The 14934-nt window shown below is 36.2% G+C and overlaps 1 protein-coding gene across 1 annotated transcript in view; it reads right to left on the bottom strand.

Annotated features, from left to right (window-relative positions):
• ASXL3 (ASXL transcriptional regulator 3) overlaps window positions 1-14934 on the bottom strand; it is a 184357-nt gene that overhangs the window by 154925 nt on the left and 14498 nt on the right. The gene's annotated exons all lie outside the window — the stretch shown is intronic.

The raw sequence follows: 14934 nt of genomic DNA, 5'->3' as shown, positions 1-14934 counted from the left end.
CGGTTCCACACGCCCTGCAAAATTAAACTTTCCGAATGGTCCTTCTTGACATTTTCAATGCAAATAATATTCGGATATGTTTTCATGGTTAGGTAATACCTGTTTTGATCTTAACACATTCCTCTGATTTGTTTCCCATCTTGTACCTACCTCTTTAGAAACTGGGGTCAAGGATGCATTAGAGCACAGAAGAGAGTAAGATAACTCCCAATTTTTAAGACTCTTTATCACAGTAAGATTTTATAGGTCCAATAAATATTTCAGAAAATCAAAACATGTTGAAACAGGCTTGGGCAATTATGATGTTAATTGCAACAAAATGAAAAATGAAATTCTAAAGTTTTCCATGGATAATAACCATTTAAAATGACTTTATTTTTGGAGAGTAAAAATTGGAAAAACACAAACTCATACCTATGTCATAGAAAACAAAATGTACCCATAAACCTAAAAACAAGAATATTAACCACTGCTAATCTTTGTGTTTTGCCTCTAGTTTTTCCTATCCATACATATCAGTTAATATAATTATATAAAGTATATGCATATATTGTTAGCTATCTTAATTTTCTCTATGCAATATGAATTCTTCAAAATGGACATCTGATTGACACTTCACTGAAGATAGACATTATATTGTTTTTAAAATTGAACAAAGAATATATTGAACGTTAACTTTCTTAGAGTGTTATTTACTCAGAGGATATGAACTCTGTCACGTCTCTTGCCAACTGCTTCCAAAACCATTTTAACAATTTATATCCACCTGCCTCTCTTACCACAATTTTGTCAAGATTCAGCTTATCTTTTAGTAGTATTTGCCACCTTATTAGGTCTGAAAGTAATGGCTCATTTGTTATTCTAATCATACTTCTGTAAATACTAATGAGGACAAAGTTTGGTTTTTTTTTCCAAGTGAATATCAAATGGGCTATCACAGGATATTTCTGTTTTCCTTATTAATGTATAAAAATCTCTGCATATAGTAAAACAATATTTATTATTTTGTAAATAAACAGTAGATATTTATTTATTTTTTGTTGCTCTTTTGGTGGTATTTTAGGTAAAGTTTTCTATTTTCACATGAACAACTCCATCAGTTTTTTCCATTCTGACTTCTGTGCTAGGTTTAGAGATTCCTTTTATCAGGCAAATAATTATTTGATTATAATAAAATTAATAATAAAATAAAACAATAAAATATAATAAAAGTAAAATATTTGTAGAAATATTTTTCAAGTATTTTTTATGGTTTTACTTCTTAATTCATCTATAACTCATCATTCTGTAGCAAGGTGAAACACTGACTTAAGCCTCACCACCTATAAATAAGTCCAGATTCCCCACTATAATTCGTTTCACAAGCCAGTCACGGTTAGTGAGTCATTCTCTACCCTATATTAATATTAGGGCAATGAAAACTCTTTGGGATGTGAAACCAAATAAATGTGGGAACCAATATATAAAATGCACAAAAACAGTGCTATCCTTGTTAAGGTGGAGAGGAGACTGCGTAGAGCCTCCATACTTCTTCCCTCTAATCGCCAAAGGCACTTCTGGGAATTTTCAGGGTGTCTAAAAATTGAACTGTAAACCACTGTCCCTGGGGCTCATCCAGGGTCCTGAAAGATCCCCTGATCTTTCATTCAACTGCTGAAATGGCACCACACTGTTTTAAATTGCTCTAATATTATAATACACTTCACTATCTGGATCGACCACTGCTCTCATTATTCCTTCTTAAATTTTTAATTGTTCACTACTTTATATTTCCAGATGAAATTTAGATTGGAATTAAATGAGACATCTAATTAAATTTTTAAGCAATTTACACAGTGTTCCATGTGTTTAAGTTTTGTTTCATAAACAGTAATAAGCATTTTGTTGTTTATATTTTCAGTTGCAACTATGAATACACTTTCTCATATAATATTTTCACATTTTATTGCTAAGACATACACAGGCATTGAATTGTGATAATTACTCTCTATATGAACAGCTAATTGAATTCTTAATAGTTCTAACAGTATAGAAATGCAGAATCATATTTTCTACAAATAATGTGAATTGGGTCTCCTTTCCCACACTTCTGTGCTTTCTCGTTCCTATATTATTTACTTTGGATAAAAACTGATCTAGTACCTTTCAAAAAAATCATTTGCCAAAAATTAAGCTGCTTTGTCACTTATTTCCTCAAAAACAAGTCCCCAAAACTGCCGAGTTTCGCCAAGAGTATCCACAGCTACAAGGATCAGCACTGCCTTGCCAAGGGAAGACTATAATTAGAACCACTGGCCAGATATCAATGTCTCTTCTACACAAATCGGTCTGTCACAGTGCTTAATCTTTACATAAAATGCCCTTCCTTTCTTTGTAAAAACAAATCACCCTCCTGTGTTCAAGCCCTATTTGTGAGTCCACTTTACTCTCACTCTCTAAGAGCTGTGTTTTGCACCTTTCATGCTTCCGCCTGATGCACTAAAGTCCCTTCAATCTTCCTTTCCCTCCTTTCTTCTGCAGTGCTACTCCCCAGGAGGTTTCAGATTTAACGTGGCTCTCCAAAAAGGGGGATTTCCATGGCAAGGGATACAACGTTTGTGTACAATCAGCCACCTTCCTAAGCAATGGAGCCCCCTGTATTTTTCACAAGACCTCAACACGTGTATAGAATTGCCAAATACACCACTGGATTTCTTTCACCTTCTCTACTTATAAGACTATCGCAGAACCAATCTCAAAAACATCTAGACTCATACTATGCTACTTTGAGACAAGACAGACTCATTCCAGAAACCTCCTCCTCCAGACTTCTACAAGTCCCAATAGAAGGCGGGGGAAAAAAACATAACATAACAAAACAAAACAAAACAAAAAGCCTTTCAAAGAAAGGATGGTAATGTAGTTAAGAACAGAGATGGTTTGCCATATCATTTAGGGCACCGGCCAAGCTAAGAATGTATTCCTCTATGTTTTAGGTTCAAACATTTTAATCTAATAAATAAAAGGTTCCGAACACCTTAAGGCTCATTCCAGATTTCCCTGGTGTCTCTCAAACACAAAAGTCATCTCCAGTATCCCTAAGATAAACATACTGGACCAATGTTCACCTAATGGGTAAAATCTTGGTCCTTCAGGTCCTAAACAAAATTTTCTGAGCTTACTTCTTAGAATGCAAAAGGAAGAGATTTCCACAATTTGAAAACGCGTCTCTGGTATATGATTACATTTGTGGAATCCTAAGTGAGCACCCAGCTCCCTCCCTTTTTCTAACACCAGCTTGTCTTCCCTTAGTCCTGGCTGGCAGTTTGTTGAAATACTTACCTCTTTAAGGTCTCAGGCCTTAGGCAAATGGCTTAAGGGTTATAACAATAAACCATCACATAGCTATGGACGGTTAAAGGGTGCTTTCACATAACACAGTTTATTTGCTCTCATACAACATGTATTATTTTATTTGACCCTTACAACAATGTGGTGAGATGCACTGAGGAGGCAGGATTAACTTTCTCAGCGATGCACAAAGTTGAAGTAATTGTTTCAAGATCAAAAGCTAGTATGTGGAAGGACAGGACTTGTATACATGATAATATAGGTGATGATAATTTAAATGTAATAAGAATAGCTCCTACTTGCTAGGCAATTCTGTGCTAAGTCTGTAGGAGCTTTCCACATATTACAGTAGACTCAGGGATTCATATATTAAACATTCACTACTTCCACTATTCTTGAGAAACCTCAAATGTCCATGTCATTCTGATGGAACATGAATTGGGATCACTGACAGGATTCAGACGAGGAAATCAACCACATAGAAAGTGACAGCACTTTGCTGACTGCCCGGTATCTACAGCTCAGTTAGGCTGTTCTCTGCTCCTAAAATATGTGGCTGCTAGTTAAGGGTCTAAACATAATACAATTTTTCTATTCTACCTGCATGTATTTTATGGGGGAAATTATATTTTGCCATAGTATTTATGAATGTGTGACTTAAAAGATGTGGATTTTGTTTTGATACCCTTGAGAATCAGGGTATCAAACTATTTCACCCCGAAACAGCAGCCTCCAGGAAGATCAAGTGCCCCTGAGGTCCAGCAGCCAGTAAGTGAGGGGGTCTGGCCCTTCTGACACTGAACTCTGCTTCTTCTATTTAGCTTTAAATTGCTTCTCCTCCTGAGCACAGGGGTTGTGCAGAAATGAAAGGTCTATAATCAAGATATTATACACAGTATCTACCTCATAATCCCCACTTCAGCAATCTATCACTTAAGAACAATCAAATATTTCTTTGAACTCTCAGATAATGGTTTAAACTGTACCTTCCCTTGGTAGCACCTGTCAAATAGATAATTAGCAGTATCTGCTTAATGCTATTCTTGCTACACTGAAGGCTTTGGTCCCCATTCATGTCCACATCCCCAGGCTGCAGCATGACCAAGCAGACTAATACAGAGGCCAAGTTAATTTGAAGAGATGTGTCCAGTCACTCTCTGAGGTTATGGGAGCTGCAATCAGATGAACCAAGAGCCCCTACTCACTAGCTGTCTTAGCTCAGATATTTAACCTCCCTGGATCTCAGTTTCCTCATTTCCTCGTTTATAAAAATGCTGTGAGGACAAAATGAGATAATGAATGTGAAGTGCTTATTATTCCAATTCGCCAAATGACTGCCTGGAGCAGTATGTGCTAATAAACATTAGTTAACACTGTTGGCTTGGGGGCGGGGACCCCTCTGAGCACATCCTAGAAAATGAGGAGAGCTATTTAAAAAAAAAAAAAAAAAGAAAGAAAGAAGAAAGAAAGAAAGAAAGATGGGCATTAGATGTAGTCTCTCTCTGAAATTTCCTGTGTAAACTGCACTCCAGCTTGTATGAATACGGCGAGTCTCCTCCTGCCACCCCTCATCACCTGAGCATGGCCAGACTTCTACTCAGGGTTCACAGGTAAACCCGCACACACTGTGCCTAGTTTCAGCATCCAACAGTCTTTTTATCTGTGTTTAACAAGGAGGGTTAGACCATATGGCACTATTCTAGACACTGCTGTGTTACCAAGAAAGAAAAGCACAGTACAGGGACAAATTATCCTGCTATACTTGTGTTACAATTCAAGTAAAAATATAGAATATTAACAGTAACAACTTGTTTCCAGCCACATACACTTCAAGACAAACTTTCAAACAATTATAATAGAGGATTATTGAATACCCATCAAAAAAAATCTGTCCATAAGATTAATTTAATTGCACAGCCTCATAAAACAGAGCACAGCTGAGAATAGAAAAATGGCTTTGTGAGGCCTAGAACAGTTCAGAGTGATCATTACCTGAATTTGTAGATAAAGTTCTATGGGACTGAGAGGTGACTGCTAATTTCCTGTGGATTTTGTTCTACCTCATTAAGTTTCTAATCTTTTGAAACAGTTTGTCATTACATATAAAACAGAAAGCAAAAACAATGTGAGAGAAATCCAGAATTTCTACAACATTCTAAAAAGGGTAAAAGAAAAATATTAATACCTACTTAAACGATGATACAGATGAAACTGTTTTAGAAAGTAAAACATATCTTTAATGAAAAAATACTTCTCCCACAGAAATCTGCAGGCAGTGTACTATATTTAAAACCCACTAATTATTAAAAAGCTTTCTCTGTGCATCAAGTAAAAATTTTGCTTTCCTATGATTTCTACTATGTAGTCCTAGTTTTTGCCTTTGAATGTGACAATTATTTAATATTAAATTACAAGCACTTTCCTAACATGAAAGCTTAAGGTAAAGTGATTGTGTTATATGAATTTACAAAATGGGGACCAATCATTTATTCACATGATATGCTGCCACTTGTTTGAATACACCATTAAGGTCTTAGTCTTCTTTCATCTCGAGGCTAACGGATCCTCAGTTGCTTCCATCAATCCTCACATAAAATGGTTTGCAGACACTGTCTCACAAAACACCCCTTGAACATTCTTGAGTTTGCCAACATCACTTGTAAAATACATGCTTTCAGGATTATGATAATTGAATGAATTTAGCTAAATACCATTAATAATTACTCTAAACGTAATTTGAATGAAACATAATATAGTAAAACTATTACCTCCCTTTTCTAACTCATATAATTATGTTAATACAAACTAGTATGACACTCGTTCTTTCTTAGCAGTCCTCAGGCCGTCAACCAACTAAAACTTCCAGAACTTTCAACGTTTATTTCTGAAATCACATGCATAGTTCTGTGGTATAGATTTCCAAACTTACTGGATGTAAATGGATGTTTGTTCAATGCAACTAGGGTTTGTTTCAGTCCATTTTTATGGGCTCTGAAATCTTATCATTTCCAAGTATCTTTTTATTCCAGGTACCAGGTAAACTTTGTGGTATCCGCAAATATGAAAAATACTTATCTCAGTCAAATTTCACCTTTTTCAATGAAGGTTGTTTGTCCTACTTTATAAAGTTCTTTTGGAATCATCATTCTCTTGTTCGACTGTCCAGTTTCCCTTTGTACTTTGTGATACCCGCACATTTGACATTTGATGTTTCCTTCAAGTTACTCAGGACAGAGCTGAACAAAGCCATGGAAAACAAAGCCCCAACAGTGTGACTGCTGCTAGAGTCTTCCTTCAGATGCATCCCGATTAGCCAATCAATGCGCTCAGCTATAGATCTTCAATCTTCTAAAAATTCATTTAATTATACTTCAAATGACTGGCTGAAATTTAGCTCCAACAGGAGCATCCTCCTGATATGTAACTCTAATAATCCTATCAAAAATAAATTAATTTAGTTTGACAGGAATTAACTTAGAGAATCCATAATGCCTTCTAGGGATCACTACTTCCATATCTAAATGCTTAGAGTCATCTGCTTAATAGTACGCTCTAGAATTTCCCTGAGAGTGGAGATAAAGCTCAATAATCTGTGATTTCAAACACTTTCTTCTATCTCTTTCTATAATAACAACAGCCAACACACAGCAGTGACTCTGCATCAGGCATTATTCTAACATGTATATAAACTCACTTAATCCTCACAGCAACCTCCTTATCATTTAGGGACTATTGTCACCCTCATTTTATGACAAGATGAGGTAACTAAGGTGCAAAGGGGTTTATTTAATTCTCCCAAAGTCACACAGCTACAAAGTAGTAAAGCCAAGATTAGAACCTCGGTAGTCAGATCCTTAGACAATTACTCCCCTGTCCCTGTGATCTTCCACACGATTATCAGCAGCCCTTCTCCTCATATCTGCAGGTTCTTTCAGTGTCTTGTCATCAAAGTCACATCTCATCATTTCATGTTCCATTTAAAATACAGTGGAGATAACTTCTGTGTTATTTTATCACACCTTCTTAAGAAAATCTGCACTTTTTTTTCTGTACTATTTTTTTAAAAGATGTTATTTATTTACTTGACAGACAGAGATCACAAGTAGGCAGAGAGAGAGGGGGAAGCAGGCTCCCTGCTGAGCAGAGAGCCCGATGAGGGACTCGATGCCAGGACCCTGAGATCATGACCTGAGTAGAAGGCAGAGGCTTTAACCCACTTAGCCACCCAGGTGCCCCTTTCTGTATTTTAAAGGAGAAAAATGTAATGAAATATTTCAAAACTGAGAAAACTGAAAAATCATGCCCAGTAATAAAGGTGCTACCACGCTGATCTATTATATCACACTAATTTCATGGCAGCTAAAATGCAGGGGAAAACTCCTTTGGACTGAATGAAGGAAATAGTAGCTTATCAGAGCTGATAAAGATTTTCGTATTTCTTAAGTAAGAGAATTTTCTCCTATGGAAATTCATACAGTGGCATTGGGGTTATGAACAAGATCTTCAATGACAGTGTCACAAAAGCAAGCAAAGGACAGTTATAAAATTTTGTCATGGAACCTCTCATAAAAATATAAACATAAAAACTGAGAATAATTATGTAAAATAATCCAAGTAGATAGTCTTCCCAAGTTCCAATATAATTAAATTAGGATTATATACTCTAACAACTTAAAGTTTATTTATATTATATTATTACGGATATAGTAATTCTAAAAACCAGGCTTGTAGATGGCAAAATACAGTATTATGAAAATTAAAGATCTTCATGTGTATTTTTGTCCACACATGGGAAACTAAAAACCTGTCTACATGGAGACCTATGGACAAAGCCAGCATTCTCCTCAAGATAACATTCTGAAGCAGCAATCGGTTGAGAACCCAAATTTCTGTATCTTGGGAATTTTTACAAGGTGCTTGTGTTAATAATAGAAGGTAGTATGTGCATAACACTAGAAAGCACTCTGTAATAGAAACATGCTAGTTCATTTTGCAAGAACTTGAATTATGCTGACATATTTAATTCTTACAACCACCTGTCAAGGTAGGTACTAATGTTATAGAGAGGACTGAGACACAGACACATTACTTCCCCTCTACTAGGCGATCCCTAAGTAAGAAGCCAACCTGGGACCCAAACCCATGCCTTCAGTCTCCAACTGCTTCACTGTCCCAATATACCATCTTGTAGTAAATGGTGCCAACTTACTTGGAGGGTAATTTGGCAGTACTATTAAAATGTAAAAAGTAGGAGGTCCCATTTGTTCACCTTTAGGAATTTTTCTTACAGAAATCTACAGCTTATCCCACAGGTTCAATGAAGTATTATTTGAAAATTTTTTTTTTAAAAAAAGCTAATCTAAGAGGGGGATAGTTAAATAAATGAAGACACACACATATCATAAAATACACCACCATCTCAAAGAAAATATGCACTGACAGAGGAAGATGTCCATAAAGTGACAAGTAAAAATAAGCAGGCTAAAGAACAGTATGTATAGGAAAAGCATGTATTCAAATGTATGTGTTGTCCATACCCACATAAAAATATTGCAACAATTACCAATTGTTACCCTGGAGAGGGATAGAAAAGCAAAAGTTGAAAAAGGAAATGTTATACTTTTTAAATATTTGCATATTTAGAAGCACAAATTACTTTCATCCTCTTTAAATTGTATATTAATCTCTACATTATGCCATTTATATAATTTATGCCTGCATTATTTAAATTACATAGTATTTAATAAATAATTTAAAAATCCGTTTCAAACAAAATAAAAATGAATACTCAAGCAGCAACAGAAGCAGTTATATACCTCATACTGTACAGCACAGTGGAGAAAACAAAATAGAGATATATTGAATTTTTTCCAAAGCAAGGATTACTCATCATTCAATCTGAGTCAAGAAAATTCTTCAGTGTTATTCTCCCAGACTCGTCTGAAATGACACAGCATCCAGCTGTAGCTGCCAGAAGGAATTAGTTGCAAAATATATCTTGAGATAATTGTGGAAAATGACTTTGTTATATGGAATTATTTGATCCTGACCACTTAAATGTTGAAGAATGACAAAGACAATGATGCTTGCTTTGTCACAGTTAATAGTCACCCTTTTCTCTGGACTATAGTTAGACAACAACATCACCTCCTCAATAATTCATTGATTTAACAAATATTTACCAAGCACACACACACACCAAAATGAAATGCAATAAAACATGTCATCACCATCTCTAGAGACACTTATCCCCTGGTTTACTATAGTCAGGGAGGGGAAGGTGGCAAACAGCTAATTTACTTAGAAATGGATTTAAAATAAAAGAAAGAAGACCAGGCCATATGCCTTGTTCATATTCATTCAAAATGCTAATTGGGCTGTATAGAAATAACCTTTGCTTACCCCATTTCTGACAGTTTTCTTATAATTCAGATTCTAGGCAAGTAGTGATAATCATTGTGGTATTATTTTATGTTATTTTATTTGGCCATTCCTTTATTGCTAGTACCTGGCACAAGGTAGGCACTGAATAGAAACCTGGCTAATGAATGAAAACAAGAGGAATGAAGACAAGGAAGAACTGATGTGCTGAATTTACTGTCTTGTGTACACAAGTCCCTATTCTCTTCTGAAAAATCCCTCCCTGCTTGGATGTGAATGGGAGCTAGCATATTCCTGTAGATACGTAAGGGTTCTCTACAAACGACAGGTGGTGGGATGGTCCCTGTTGGGTACACAGGAGGGCCAATCATCGATCTTCCCCAGCACACATTGGCCTAAATCTCAAGAAAATAAATCTCAGTTGCTTTCTGAAAATAACCCCACGTGATGAGAGCCTGAAATTAGCTAAAAGCTGAGTCTTCAGCCATGTGGAAGTAGCCCGATCCAGAAAATAAGTCTTCTGTATGGACAGAAGCAGAGATGGAGGAGGCCTGGACACATTCACTCCTTCTTTCCAGGTGTTGCTAAGGACCTGTGTTCTCCTATGCTGCTTTAGGCTTATACAAGTCGTCCAGTAAATTCAACTTCTCGCTTAATTGGTTAGAGTTCGATTTTAGTCACTGTCCATGACCAAATGTTCATGACCAATGTGTGCATTAGACTAATTACTAAGCCCTTAGTTGGTTCTTTCCACAGGCTATTTTTAAAAAATACAAAAGACATGTTTCTAAGCCTTATGTTAATGTTTTACTCCTTTAGAAGTAAATAAAAGAGTAGCTATTGCTAACACTTACTTCATCACTGGCAACTCAAATTCTTAATAAGATAAAACTTGGGAACGCAGAGTGTTAGTCCTTTGTCAAATATACACTTTGATCCATCCAGACAGATAATTAAAAAATTTCAAAAACTGTATAAAATTGGGAACTCACCAGGCAAAACTATAAATAATTTTAGCAGTAAGAGGTCTTTACCTAGAACACAACTTTGATGAGCACCAGCTAAAAGAATTTCTGAATTCCAGGCTTCAGAAAGAAGGCCAACATTTTAAAAATACGAAGCAGGTACCTCAATATTTTCATAATATGTCCTAGAGGCCTTCTGAAAGCCAAAAGGCTTATGTGTTATGTCATCCTTGTTTCTAATTGGAGTCATAAGGTAAGAATCTAGCATAAGTGTTTATACTAAAAACCAAGTCAAACATGTCCCACCAGATTTATTATACTCAAGGAATTAAGATATAATTTAAGTATTGGCATATAGATTTATGCTAAATACATTCTGGGGCAAGGACTTTTTTCTGCTTGATGTACTACCCACCTTAATATTAGCCAAGTTTTCCAACCCTCCCCAGTCTATCCCCCTTTCTATCCCATTTCTTAGACTATGTGGAGGAATAAAGGCTATATTTATCAGGGCACAAAACAAACAGAACTGGTTTCAATCAGCCGATATTTGTTGATATGAAATATGGGCTGAGTCTCTTTAAGGAGGCAATGGAGCATTAAAACTTACCTTTGCCAACAAAAGACTCTTTATGAAATCAGATAGTCCCTACTGCTTTCGAGCCTTCTTCAGTCCCGATTCTACCAGTTGAGTTCTGCCTACAACCAGGCTGGGAGCTCATTATACTATAATACCACATTTAGATGTCAGGATGAAGAAAAATGATTAGCTCTGATGTGATCAAAATATCTATTCCTTCAAAAGAAATACAAGTAAGAATTACCTATTAACCAACTCTAAATTAGTGGTTACATAAAGTCTTACTTAGATTTTTCCCAGAGGTTGCCATTCAGCATTATTAAATTATGCCTGAAGATAAATTAGGCCAGATGTTTTTCTCTTAGATTCACTGAAATGCAGGCAGTAGGCAGTAGGCCCACAGGAATCAGATCCTCTCTGCAGAAGCTATCTCTAGGAAAAGCTTTGAGAGTTCTGTTAACTCTTCTGATGTTCAGGTTTTAAGAGGTAACTATGTCTGCCATCAGGTATAAAGAACACTTTTTACCTGGGATAAACGCTGGGATACTCCATAGGTATCCTGGTGCAAAGGGGAAATAAACATGAAACACATTATCTCCATATTACTGGAAATTAAAACAGGAAAATGAAAGTCTGTTTTGTGACCCTAACATCTCAGAGGTGGCCTTGCCTATGATAATTATAACTAACATGCCCCCATATAAAGGCAAAAAAAAATTTTTTTAAGGAATTCACTGAGAAAATCAACGTCCCCTGCAGATAAATTATGTCATGATGAACAATATAATTTAACATGTACCTGAGTATGTATTAACGACTCCGTCCTTATTTGAGCGAAAGATTGGTAGGAAATTGGTAAGAAATCTGGTTTTGAGTTTTGAGTTTTGGAGCATGAGACAAATAGGGCTGCACACGGCTGAGCTGAAGGGCTGGACAAACATGGTTCATCTGGTTTTAAGATGCATATGGTCAACACATTCCTTGTGGTGTGAAAGTCTGCAGGCTTTCAAGACAAGTTTTCTTCCCCCTTTTTATCCCTTTTGCTCCACGAAGGAGTAGGCCTCAAAGGGGAGTCTGTCAGCTGTCAGGAGTTTCTGTAGGCTCTATCTAGAGGAGAGTGGACACTGGTGGGAAACAGCCGGAGGGTGACTGAGCCCTCAATGGAAGGGAAATGGAGACAGGAATCTCTGAGACAGACTGGGAAACCCAATCCCTTAGCGGGGGTGCTTCCTCTACGCACATTCCCCTAGGCCAAAAGAGAGAGAAAGAGAGAAAGAAAGAGGTGTTATTACAGTGTCTGCTTTCCTCCTCTCAATGGTGTGGAAATCTGGTCATACCTTTTCAATGAAGCACAATTTGTCTGCACGAGGGAACTTGAACTCATTGAAAATGTCCAGGTGCCCTTTTTCTATCTCTCCAGCTATCTTGGAATTCAATTCCCTATGAGCCATAATTGTTCTACTCCTTCTGGTGAGAAAGCTTTCCTCCTCGGTAGGCTGAATGAAAAGCAAGTATTTTAAAAAGCCAAAATATAAACAGAATTATCTTAAGATGGAATATGAGAGAATTTTCCTGGCAATGAAAATTCCCTATTGTTTACTGGTTTGAAAATATCAAAGAATAAATATGAGACAGGCTGATTTTACGGAGCAATTTAATGTAATGGAGAAGAAAAAAGAGGGACCTAACCTTGTTTGCCTTCCTTACCTCTTAAGCATGTAATTATGCATTTAGTGTCTCATAAACAAAGGTAGAAGGCAGAAGGCGTCCTAGAACAAAAACACCTGTTTTGCTGCAAGGGCTGCATCTGACAGGATGGGGAGGGATAGAAAATAGTAAAAAAAAAAAAAACACACAAAAAACCCTGAAATCTCAGTGGCTTAAAACAAATGCTTATTTCTCACTCACATCTCTATGTCCACATCTCTAGAAGTAGGATGACTGAAATTCCATCTTGTCACCAGCTTCTGTGATCAACACAACTGAGAAAGAAATAAGGAGCATCAAACGCTGGCTAGAGGGGACAAAACAACTCACAGGGTTAATGCCTAACTTCAAGGGGGCAGAGAAGTACAGCCCCACCATTTGTCCCTAAGGAGGGAAAATGAAAGAACTGTGCACCAGCCTACTGACTAACAAAATATCCAGTCAACCATTCGTTAAAGACAGAGAAAGATTTTTTTAAATAACTCAGAAGACAATCTCTTTTTTTCCCTGTTGACTCTATCCAAAACAAAGATATATGAACAAACACATAGGGAAAAGACTATAACAAAATGCTAAAGTTTATTAAGGTCCTACTGTTTGTTTCTACATCATTTTTCTAGATGACATCTTTCATGTGCTTAAAGTTGCCTTTTTTCCCTAAAGCTGCCTCGCACTATCACCTAACACCAAGAGAATGAGACAAAATGTCATGAAAAGATGGAGTGGGAAGACTGGACTAATTAAAGACAAAACTCATTCTTCACTGCAGCTTTTAACAATAGAAAAAATGTTTAACTTTCAAGCATCTTGCATTTCCCACTATGAAGTGAGTAAATAGTTCTGGAAAAAAGGGTGGGCAGAGTCATTAAAATATTTTTAAAAATGAAATATCTGTATTTGCTGTTATTGGTTTTGGGTTTTTTTGTTTTGTTTTGTTTTGTTTTTTGTTTTTTCTCCCTGCTGACAGTCTTTCTTATTTAGTTACTGGAAGTTGGCCTGTAAAGATAGCATTAGTCACAAAGTGATAAGATAGACATAAAAACTTGGAGAAATGATGAGAACATCTTTATGTACGGTTAAGAGTATCTTTTTCTCATTCCCTCATCAAAGATCCTGGTGGATTAAAGGAGTTCTTCTCTTGCTACAAGTAGCATCTCTGCCTAGAGCAGACCACACATAAACATCAACTTTTAGTATCTCATACCTTTATCCAAACTGAGAAAGTATGGTCAAATTTCCATAAGACTGGGGGGGGTGTGTGTGTGGAGGCAATGGAGAAGAAGAAATTTCCTGAAGTACTATCTTTGTTTCATTTAATCTCTAGGAGAAGAGAAATACTATTAGATGAATAAACAAAAAGTAACAGCAATAAGACTGTCCATACGATTCTATAATGAAACAAGGAGTCATTATGCTGATCTTATCTCAATACTTAGAGGAATAAATGAAGATTTACACTACAGAAATGTTTGCTCTCTTTTGCTAAGTTCAGATCCTCTAAGGATCATGGTCAACCCCGTAAAGAAAACTTGGCATTTAGTTGGTCAATAAAAATATTTACTTGTATTCAGAAAGTACCTGGAAGCTTCATCCAGAATTACAGATTTTGTAAATTCAGATCCTAAATTGTGTTAGACTATGTTGTAAATGTTATATATAGACTGTTCATACAGAACTCAGAAACTGGTCTGTGAAGGAAAATAGAACAGAAACCATCCATTGTAACTTTTAGTCTCTAAATCAAGAAAGTAAATTTCAGAGAAAACAGACCAAATAAATCTTTAGAACCTTTGCAATAGCTGCCTTTGCTTTAACACTTTTTAAATGTAAAATGAATATCATAAAAAAAACCAGAAAGAATGTATGAGGAAGTGTCTACATTAATATACTCAAAGACTAGAGCCCAAAAGTTGGACAGACATGGATTTGAATCATTGTTCCACTACTCACTAGCACAGCAAGTTAATTCAC

Source organism: Mustela putorius, unplaced genomic scaffold (genome assembly GCF_011764305.1).
Source record: "Mustela putorius furo isolate JIRA1106 unplaced genomic scaffold, ASM1176430v1.1 tig00003858_pilon_pilon_pilon, whole genome shotgun sequence".
NCBI classification, from domain to species: domain Eukaryota; kingdom Metazoa; phylum Chordata; class Mammalia; order Carnivora; family Mustelidae; genus Mustela; species Mustela putorius.
Note: the sequence above shows the minus strand (reverse complement) of the source record. Positions and strands in the feature narration are given on the sequence as shown.